Source organism: Lithobates pipiens, unplaced genomic scaffold, assembly GCF_037356315.1.
Source record: "Lithobates pipiens isolate NorthernLeopardFrog02 unplaced genomic scaffold, aLitPip1_a1.2 Scaffold_27, whole genome shotgun sequence".
Classification (NCBI taxonomy): Eukaryota; Metazoa; Chordata; class Amphibia; order Anura; family Ranidae; genus Lithobates; species Lithobates pipiens.
Genome location: NW_027507788.1, coordinates 16005348 through 16016734, shown reverse-complemented (window position 1 = coordinate 16016734; position 11387 = coordinate 16005348). Strand labels below are relative to the sequence as shown.

Sequence of the window (11387 nt, the reverse complement as noted above, 5' to 3'; positions counted from 1 at the left end):
CTTTTATTGTTTCACTTTGCGCATTATTAAAATCACTGCTCCCGAAAAAACGGGCGTTTTAAAAAAATCTTTTTGCATTGATGCATGTCCCCTGGGGCAGGACCCGGGTCCCCAAACACTTTTTAGGACAATAACTTGCATATTAGCCTTTAAAATTAGCACTTTAGATTTCTCCCATAGACTTGTACAGGGTGTTCCGCTGCTTTTCTAATTTGCCACGAACACCCCAAGTTGTTTGGTGAACAGGCAATGTTCGACTCGAACTCAAAGCTCATCCCTGCTAGAGATGTAACAGGAAGTGATAGTAAATCTCTAAGTAAAGGCAATTCCTTTTCTGGACAGTTAAACTCAAAAGCTCATATAATTTAATCACTTGACCCCCCCCCCAGTCCAATTCTGACATTTTTCGCATACATGTAAAAATCAGCATCATTTTGCTAGAAAATTACTTAGAACCCCCAAACATTATATATTTTATTAAGCAGAGGCCCTGGAGAATAAAATGGTGGTGGTTGCAATTTTTTATGTTGCCTGATATTTGGAAAGAGGTTTATCAAGTGCACGTTTTTTTGAAAAAAAAAAAAACACTTTAACCACTTAAGCCCTGGACCATTTGGCTGGCCAAAGACCAGAGCACTTTTTGCGATTCGGCACTGCGTCACTTTAACTGACAAATGCGCGGTTGTACGATGTTCGATGCTCCCAAACACGATTGAAATACCTTTTTTCCCACAAAAAGATCTTTCTTTTGGTGGTATTTGAACACCTCTGCTGTTTTTATTTTTTGAGTGACAATATATATATATATATATATATATATATATATATATAAAACATTAAATCTTTGTTATTTAAATGCTCATGTTTTTGACTGCTGTACAAACATAATAATTTTCCCTTTCTTTGTATTGCTCAGAAGTTCCCCTTTCATGTTTTCAATGTGCAAAAACCAACTCAGCCTGCCAAGGCTTTAAGGTGACCTGTCCACCTAACCACAGCTGTGGTTTAACCTATAGGGAAATGACTGAAGGTACGGTATTATGTGAAATTTGCATTTAATTCATTATAAAGTGTACTTCAATCATGCATTTTTAGTTGCTCTCTTTTGCTTGCTTCTTATACCACTGAAAGTATTTAATACAATAAAAACAAAGAAGAAATAACTGTTAATCCTACCAGAAATCCAATGAGCTGGTAAGCAGCTGCAGCTAGCTAGTCTGACACTAGGTGGCTCTGTGCCCGAATGGTGCCTGGTTACAGCAGACAGTGTCATCAGGTGCTAGGCCCCTTTTAGTTAGAGCCCCCTACAGTGACGTCATGGGTGAGTCATTGCCCACATATAAGCTAGGTTGGGAGGAGCCCTAGTGCACTCGGGGCCTGGAATCCAAGCATCCCCACACTAACACATACAGTATTTACAGCATGTGTAGGCCCTAGGAGAGGGGGGAGAGAGTATACCTGCATTCACAAGAGCCAACTGTAGACTTTTTACACCTTATGGAGGTGGGGCTTATGGTAAATTTCAAAAAGCCTTTCAAGGCTAAGGCCAAGAGTTCCCTGAGTGGGGCTATTCCCCTGGAGGGTCTGAGGACAGGTGAAGCCATGGAGGAGATCTCTACAGAGAACAAGTTCTTTGAGTACTAATGACCCTGGGTGAAAGGAGAGACTATTAGAAGGCGATGGCTTAAAGTGCTGCATATGCTTTCACATGTGACTGCTGCAGACCGGCCACTAAATTTGATTGACTGTGTATGGTCAAGTGACTCCAGAATTTAAGGTATGGCATTGTGATGTGACTGGAATGCCATTCCCTAAATTCCATCAGTAAAGTGCAACAAATCGACCCATTTGTGTGGACATTTCTTCCTTGGGATATAAAGGTCAATGTTGTAAGGATACTTTTTAAGTACAGGAACATGACATGTTGGGGTAACATTTTCTTTAAGTTTTTTTTTTTTTTCCATGATTAAAACTCCTGAACATATACAGCCGTGGCCAAAATTTTTCAGAATGACACAAATATAAATTTTTACAAAGTCGGCTGCCTCAGTATTTTTAGATCTTTTATTCAGATGTTACTATGGTATACTGAAGTATAAGTATGATATAGTATAAGCATTTTATAAGTGTGAAAGGCTTTTATTGACAATAGGGATGAGCCGAACACCCCCCGGTTCGGTTTGCACCAGAACTTTCGAACGGACCCCAAATTCGTACGAACGTTAGAACCCCATTGAAGTCTATGGGACTCGAACGTTCAAAATGAAAAGTGTTAATTTTAACGGCTAATATGCAAGATACTGTCCTAAAAAGGGTTTGGGGACCTGGCTCCTGCCCCAGGGGACATGGGTCAATGCAAAAAAAACTTTTAAAAACGGCCATTTTGGCGGGAGCACTGATTTTAATGACAATTAAAGTGAAAAAAAAAAAATGTAAAATATTCCTTTAAATATGGTGCCTGGGGGGTGTCTGTAGTATGCCTGTGAAGTGCCACGTGTTTCCCGTGTTTAGAACAGTCCCTGCACAAAATGATATTAAACGGAAATAACACCATTTAAAACTGCTTGCGGTTTTAATGTTATATCTGGTTCCTGCAATATGGTTGAAAATCATTGAGAAAAATGGCATGGGTAGCCCCCCCTGCCCATTACCAGCCTATTTGGGTCTTGTACGCATATTAAGGGGAACCCCGTACCCATATTAAAAAAAGGAAATACGTGTGGCCCCCAGGCCCTATATACTCAGAACAGCAGTATACAGGCGGTGCAAACAAGACAGGGACTGTGTAGGTTTGTTGTGTTAAGTTGAATCTGTTTGTCATTTTCAACTGGTACATTTTTAAAGTGTAGCTCCAGTCAAAAAAACTATTTTTAAGCTTTTTGGAAAACATAGGGAAGGGTTATCACCCCTGTATAATTTGTTTTGCCGTCCGTCTTTTTCAGAGCACGCAGACAGCACGCACAATCTCCTACCGCTGACTGCAAGCTCTATTTAAAACGAGCAAGATATTTAGCTATATAGGTGGATATAGTGGTGGATATAGCGGTGTATACTGCGTTCAGAGCACGCAGACAGCACGCACAATCTCCTAACACTGACTGACAGCTCTATTATAAAAGATAGATATATCACTAGATATATAGGTGGATATAGCGGTGTATACTGCGGTCAGGGCATGCAGACAACACCCACTACAGAAGAGCAAGAACGAAAAATCGGCCGATAACGATCAGTGTATACTGTGTTGAAGGTACACAGAACACCCACTAACTGCTACAGATGCCAACACACTACAGAAGGCCACCGCGCTGGCAGCCTTATATAGTGTGGGGCGTGTACTACACAGCCTGAGCTATGATTGGCCACAGGTATCCTGCCTGTGGCCAATCATGGCTCTCCTCGCTGCCGGCGCTGTGATTGGCCAAGCATGTGGGGGTCACAGTGCATGCTTGGCCAATCATGAGCCAGCAATGCACTGCGCCATCGCAGTGCATTGTGGGCCGTGAGCGCCACACGAATTTGGTGCGAACGGCCCATAACGTTCGGAAACAGCCGATGTTCGAGTCGAACACGAAGCTCATCCCTAATTGACAATTACATTAAGTTTAAGAGTCAATATTTGCAATGTTGACCCTTCTTTTTCAAGACCTCTGCAATTCGCTCTGGCGTGCTGTCAATCTATTTCTGGGCCACATCCTGACTGATGGTAGCCCATTCTTCAATAAGCAATGCATGGAGTTTGTCAGAATTCCTGTTTTTTGAGGATTGACCACAAGTTCTCAATGGGATTAAGGCAGGGGGGGGTCTCAAACTGACGGCCCTCCAGCTGTTGCGAAACTACGAGTCCCATGAAGCACTATTTTTTTTACTTAGGTTCTATATAGATTATTTCGTAACAATTTTAGAATCTGAGCATAGAAGTATGGTTTATATAATGATGATGATGATTATTATTATTTTTATATTTGGCTTTGGTTGGGTATAGATGATTTAAGAAACACGTTTAGATTCTGAGCATATTGTGGATGATGATTATTTTTATTATTATTATCCTTCTTCTTCTTCTCCTTCTCCTTCTCCTTCTCCTTCTCCTTCTCCTTCTTCTTCTTCTTCTCTTTCTTCTCTTTCTTCTTCTTATTTCTTCTCCTTCTTTCTTCTTTCTCCTTTTTTCTTCTTCTTTCTTCTATATAGATGATTTCGTAACAATTTTAGAATGTGAGCATAGAAGTATGGTTTATATAATGATGACGATTATTATTATTATTATTTTTATATTTGGCTTTGGTTGGGTATCAATGATTTAATAACCATTTTAGATTCTGAGCATATTGTGGATGATGATTATGATGATTATTTTTATTATTATTATCATTCTTCTTCTTCTTTCTTCTTCCTTCTTCTTCCTTCTTTTTCTTATTATTTCTTCCTTTTTCTTCCATCTTCTTCCTTCTTCTTTCTTATTATTTCTTCTTTCTTCTTCTTCCTTCTTATTATTTCTTCTTTCTTCTTCTTCCTTCTTCTTTCTTATTACTTCTTCTTTCTTCTTCTTTCTTCTTATTATTTCTTCTTTCTTCTTCTTCCTTCTTCTTTCTTATTACTTCTTCTTTCTTCTTCTTTCTTCTTCCTTCTTCTTTCTTCTTCTTTCTTCTTTCGTCTTCTTTCGTCTTCTTTCTTCTATATAGATGATTTCGTAACAATTTTAGAATTTGAGCATAGAAGTATGGTTTATATAATGATGATGACGATTATTATTATTATTATTTTTATATTTGGCTTTGGTTGGGTATCAATGATTTAATAACCATTTTAGATTCTGAGCATACTGTGGATGATGATTATGATGATTATTTTTATTATTATTATCATTCTTCTTCTTCTTTCTTATTTCTTCTACTTTCTTATTATTTCTTCCTTCTTCTTCCATCTTCTTCCTTCTTCTTTCTTATTATTTCTTCTTTCTTCTTCTTCCTTCTTCTTTCTTATTTCTTCTTCTTTCTTCTTTTTTCTTCTTCTTTCTTCTTCTTTCTTATTTCTTCTTCTTTCTTCTTTCTTCCCTTTTCTTCCTTCTTCTTTCTTCTTCTTTCTTTCGTCTTCTTTCGTCTACTTTCTTCTATATAGATGATTTCGTAACAATTTTAGAATTTGAGCATAGAAGTATGGTTTATATAATGATGATGACGATTATTATTATTATTATTTTTATATTTGACTTTGGTTGGGTATCAATGATTTAATAACAAGTTTAGATTCTGAGCATATTGTGGATGATGATTATGATGATTATTTTTATTATTATTATCATTATTAGTATTCTTCTTCTTCTCCTTTCTTCTTCTTTCTTCTTCTTTCTTCTTCTTTCTTTAAACACATTTCACCCAGAATTTCAGCATAAATGTATAAACCAAAATAGTTTGTATTATAAACATTATTATTGTTAAATATTATTATTATTATTATTATTAACATCTGTTTTATAATTCACTACACAGATGGGAAAGACTATAAAGACTATATAAAGTCATGTGTGCCAACAGAAAAGTGTAATAAAATTGGCAGCATTACCCATCTACATGGCACAATGAAAATGGGGATTTCATGCTGTGACACTGATTCCTGCACTCCATCACTACCCCAATGTAAGCTCCTTTATTTAAAGTGGAACTAAACTGTATGTGAGCGCCCCAAACGGAAAACACTATTTTGAATTAATGTTTACTATAATAAGCAAACTCCCCCATCCATCCATGTCTACATGTTTCATTTTGTTGAGAAATCACTTTGAAAACAAAGCCGCAGCCATCCGCAGTAAGGGAAAATTATTCATTTAAAATGTACTTCCTGTAATCCATCTGTCCTTAGCTCAGGCATACAGGCAGGGTGTGTGCTTAGCTGAAAAAGCCCCTCCTCCTGATGAAATAACAAAAATGTCCATGGCCTAAAGTAGAAACCAGGAAGAAACTGAAGAAATGTGAAAAGACGTTTAAAGCAAGCAAACATCATATACCTCCCTATCTACGGTATTTATTAAGCACTTGCCAACTGCCTACCGCAGATGTACTGCGGCAGGTTGGCTCTATTGTGTGAAACAACGTCCTGTACCTGTACAGTATAATACATATTTATGATATATAAATACAAATAATAATATTTGCATTTCATGCAATAGACACTTGATGGCGCACGCGCACGCACTGGAGGCGCACGCCGATTGGACAGAGGGGGAACCAATCAGCGGGTCCAGCAGACCTGATGTCCGCCGGCCACCCGCGAACATTCCCCAGGGAGGCAGAACTGTGATATGCCTATGTAAACAGGGCAGATTGCTAATAGAGATCTCTGTCTTCATCCAGTCAGACCATCCCCCCACACAGTTAGCAAGCATCTCCTCCCTCACACTTAACCCTTTGACCGCCCCTGATGTTAACCCCTGCATATTTTTAGCACTGATCACTGTAATAATGTCACTGGTTCCCAAAAAGTGTCAAAAGTGTCAGTTAGGTGTCTGATTTGTCCACTGCAATGTCACAGTGCTGCTAAAAATCGCTGATCGCCGACATTACTAGTAAAAAAAAAAAGAAATGTAATAAAAATATCCCATAGTTTTTTAAAAGCGATAACGTTTGCGCAAATCAAACAATATGCACTTATTGTGATTTTTTTTTTTTTACCCAAAAATATGTACATATTGGCCTAAATTGATGAATAAATTCGATTTTTTTACATTTTTTTATTGGGTATGTTTTATAGCAGAAAGTAAAAAATATTGTTTTTTTTTTTCAAAATTCTTAGTTTTCCCAAAATTCCCAGTTTTTTAAAAGTGATAAGGTTTGCGCAAACCAAACAATATGCACTTATTGTGATTTTATTACATTTTTTACCCAAAAATATGTAGCAGAATACATATTGGCCTAAATTGATGAATAAATTAGATTTTTTTACATTTTTTTATTGGGTATGTTTTATAGCAGAAAGTAAAAAATATAGTTTTTTTTTTTTTTTTCAAAATTCTTAGTTTTCCCAAAATTCCCAGTTTTTTAAAAGTGATAACGTTTGTGCAAACCAAACAATATGCACTTATTGTGATTTTATTTAACTTTTTACCCAAAAATATGTAGCAGAATACATATTGGCCTAAATTGATGAATTAATTTGATTTTTTACATTTTTTAATTGGGTATGTTTTATAGCAGAAAGTAAAAAATATTGTTTTTTTTTTTTTTTTCAAAATTCTCAGTTTTCCCAAAAATTCCCAGTTTTTTAAAAGCGATAACGTTTGCGCAAACCAAACAATATGCGCTTATTGTGATTTTTTATTTTTAACCAAAAAAATATGTAGCAGAATACATATTGGTCTAAATTGATGAATAAATTAGATTTTTTTAATTTATTTAATTGGGTATATTTTATAGCAGAAAGTAAAAAATATATATATATTTTTTTCAAAATTCTCTTTTTGGTTTATAGCACAAAAAATAAAAACCGCGGTGGTGATCAAATACCACCAAAAGAAAGCTCTATATGTGGGAAAAAAAGGACATCAATTTTATGTGTGTACAGTGTCGCACGACCGCGCAATTGTCAGTTAAAGCATCTCAGTGCCGTATCATAAAAAAAGGCCCTGTCATTAAGGGGGGTAAACCTTCATGGGGATAAAGTGGATAATGCTAGCAGCATAAAGATTAAAAATAGGTAACATCGATTGAAAGACATCGAAGGAACTTCCACTTTTTGGATCCCCCCCCCTCCGGTGTCACATTTGGCATCTTTCAGGGGGCAGGAGGGAGTAGATACCCTAATACAGGTATTTGCTCCCACCTCCTGCCATAGATAACCGCGGTGACCTACGCCACTTCCGGCGCCTACAAAAAGAAAATCCACTGCTCCAGGCTGATCCACCAAGAAGCTGGCCACTCCAAACAAGTAGGGGTCCCAGGTGCAGGCTAATTGCACTAGCCAAATGAAGAAACCGAAAAAACTCTGGATAGCCGCACTCCGGATCAGGTAAAATAGGTTGTGCCTTTATTGTTTCCACCAAAAAAAAACCTTCACATCATAAAATTACAGCAGCAGAGGGAATGTAGAACAGGGAATTCTGACGCGTTTCACGCTGAAATTAGCGCTTACTCATAGCACAACCTATTTTACCTGATCCAGAGTGCGGCTATCCAGAGTTTTTTTGGTTTCTTCACTTCCGGCGCCTACTCTGTCCTCCCCCGTTGTGTTCTGGGACAGCAGGGACCAGTAAGGATGTGCATGCGCAGTAGGGAACCAGGAAGTGAAGCTGTATGGCTTCTCTTCCTGATTCCCTTACTGAGGATGGTGGTGGCAGCAGCCGAGAGCCGCTGAACAGATCTGCTTCGGTTGTCGACATTGTGCGTTCCCTGCACAGGTAAGTGTCCATATATTAAGAGTCAGTAACTGCGGTATTTGTAGCTGCTGGATTATTTTTTTTTTTTTTTTGGGCGGACCTCCGCTTTAAAGAGGAAGTAAACCCTGATGAGTTTACTTCCTCTTTTTTTCCCTGCAAAGGTAAAACATAATGGACTACTATGCATCGCATAGTAGCCCATTATGTGTCACTTACCTGACACAGGAGCCAGCGAAGTCGCCGCTGTCCCCTGTAGTCCGCCGCATCCATCTTGCTTGTGGCGTCTCGCAGCTCCGCCGCTGTCATTCGGCGAAGCCGCGATGGCATCACTCCCGCGCATGCGCACGAGAGTCGACAAATGCGGCAGCTCCATTCTTGGAACTGCCGCGCTCAGTGCGCCTGCACACCGCTGTCTGCGGCGCATGCACCGTAGACAGCGGTGCCCGTTTTCGGGCAAATATCTCCTAAACCATATAGGTTTAGGAGATATTGCTTGGACCTACAGGTAAGCCTTAATCTAGGCTTACCTGTAGGTCAAAGTGGTTTGTAAGGGTTTACAACCACTTTAAGGGGGCAAAATACTCCTCGGACTCGGATTCAGTTGAGTGAGTAAATTTAAACATGATAAAGTCAGCAATGCACATTGGTTTGGTAAACTTTGCCTTCATTTTTAACATGCTTTTTGAAATGGTATTTTTATTATCTTCTGAAAGGGCCAGCTAGCAGTTCTAACGCCAATGGGCTGTCATGCCCAACATGCAGAGATTTAAAAAACAAGAAGTGTAACCCGGAATCAGAATTACAATGTACCGGCAATGAGCAAATGTGTGTTTATCAATCCACTGAAACAGCAGGTATTTAATTAATCACGGGGACAGATGCATATATATATTTTTTTTTTGGGACACTGTTTAAGTAAAGAAATAAAAAAAATAAAAAACTTAAAAAAAAATTACATATATAAAATAAAATATGTATTTTATAAAATATAAATATTTAGAACCATGAAGTAGATTCGAGAACAGATAAAGACAGACTGGAACAGTACACAGGTTCACAGCTGGGGTCCATGGAGCAGGGGCGGACTGACAACTCATGGGGCCCCCGGGCAATACGAGATTATGGGGCCCCCAGGCAATCAGAGAGTATGGTACCACACAGTATACACAAACACACACACACAGTATACAATCACACAGTATACACAGACATGTTTCAATTGGCTGAGAAGGAAATGGAGAGGTGGGGCAGCTATAATCTCAGGATTTTTAGACCAAAAGGATGTCGGTAAGGGACATTTCAGAGACAGATGTAAAAAAAAAACACAGATTTTTACACACTGTCCCTGGTTTTACTGAGGCTGGCAACCATGATGGGCCCCCCTAGTGGCCCGGGGCCCTCGGACAGTGTTCGAGTGGCTGAATGGTCAGGCCGCCCGTGCCATGGAGTATCTTTATCACAGGTATAGATAGACTAGAACAGTCTATAGGTTCATGGCTGGGGACCATGAAGTAGATTTGAGAACAGATAAAGACAGATTGGAACAGTACCCAGGTTCACAGCTGGGGACCATGAAGTAGCTTTAGCACAAGAATAGATAGACTAGAACAGTCTATAGGTTCATTGCTGGGGATCATGAAGTAGATTCGAGAACAGATAAAGACACATTGGAACAGTACCCAGGTTCACAGCTGGGGTTCATGAAGTATCTTTATCACAGGTATAGATAGACTAGAACAGTCTATAGGTTCATGGCTGGGGACCATGAAGTAGATTCAAGAACAGATAAAGACAGATTGGAACAGTACCCAGGTTCACAGCTGGGGACCATGAAGTAGCTTTAGCACAAGAATAGATAGGCTAGAACAGGCTATAGGTTCACAGCTGGGGATCATGAAGTAGATTCAAGAACAGGTAAAGACAAACTGGAACAATCCACAGGTTCATGGCTGGGGACCGTAAAGTACCTGTAGAACAGGTATAGCTAGGCTGGAACAGTCTATAAGTTAACAACCAAGAAGTAGCTTGAGCATAGAGAGTAGACTTACAGAATCCCGGAACAAGGTCAGTCCCTCTTTTAAAGTAATCCAGCATCCAATCCAAAGGGAACCAGGGGAAGCAGCCCCCCTCCCCCCCTCAGCTCGTAGATCCATTCCCTGACAAGGGGAAAAAGATCATCTTCCCAGGGCTTCAGACTATCAACAATCCACCCACCATCCAGGCACATCTCCCCAGGTATTGGCTAGGTCCTGCTCAATATTCAGGCAAGTCAGCTAAATTCTCCCTTCCTTAAGTTCCAGAAGCTTCTCCTAGAGGCAGGGGAAAGCAATCAAGCTTATAGCCTGTGAAGCCCTGAACAAATCAGACCAAACAACTACTGCTCCCCTGGTTACAGCAGGAGCCAAAAACTAGATTTACCTAGTAGCCTAACTAGGTGGGCACTACAGTAGGAAACAAGGTGTAATACTAGCAGGATCACCAGGTGAAAATAAAGGGAAAAAAAAATGTCTGGTAAAACTACTGCAGCCACCAAATCTAAGAATTGGTATGCTGTAATATTTTTTTATTTTTTTATTTTTGGGGTTTAATCTTTATGTCTTGTTTGGTTTCTAAAGGTTTTCAAGAAAGTGCAATGGGTTGTGCTACTAAAAGTGTCTGTGATATAAAGAACTATTCCTATAAAAATGACCCTTCTTACATTAACGTGGAGTTTTCTTGTGACCCTAAAATTGGCACCCCCAAGGACCAACCTCCACAAGGTAAGAAAATATCGCACATTTCATTCAATATCAGCACTGTCTGTTCTTATCATACACTTTTCCTGGGGAAACATATGTGATTTTCTGAAAGTCTAGTGTCCTGGCTGTTATATTGGCTTGTTGAGACCCATTCCTAAACAGTCGTTACCAGAGCAGGTTTACCCATTAGATGATTTTCTTTAGCCTCCTGTTATGCCGCGTACACGCGACCAGACTTTTCGACGGACTTGGTCCGGCGAACAATCCGTCGGACTTTGCAG

At 39.2% G+C, this 11387-nt stretch overlaps 1 long non-coding RNA gene across 1 annotated transcript; it reads left to right on the top strand.

The window, feature by feature from the left end:
• Positions 1-5491: 5491 nt before the first annotated feature.
• LOC143933104 (uncharacterized) lies at positions 5492-11128 on the top strand. The gene is made up of 3 exons (XR_013263012.1): positions 5492-5636; positions 9082-9222; positions 10984-11128. It is a non-coding gene; the product is annotated as an uncharacterized LOC143933104 (long non-coding RNA).
• The last annotated feature ends 259 nt before the right edge of the window (positions 11129-11387 follow it).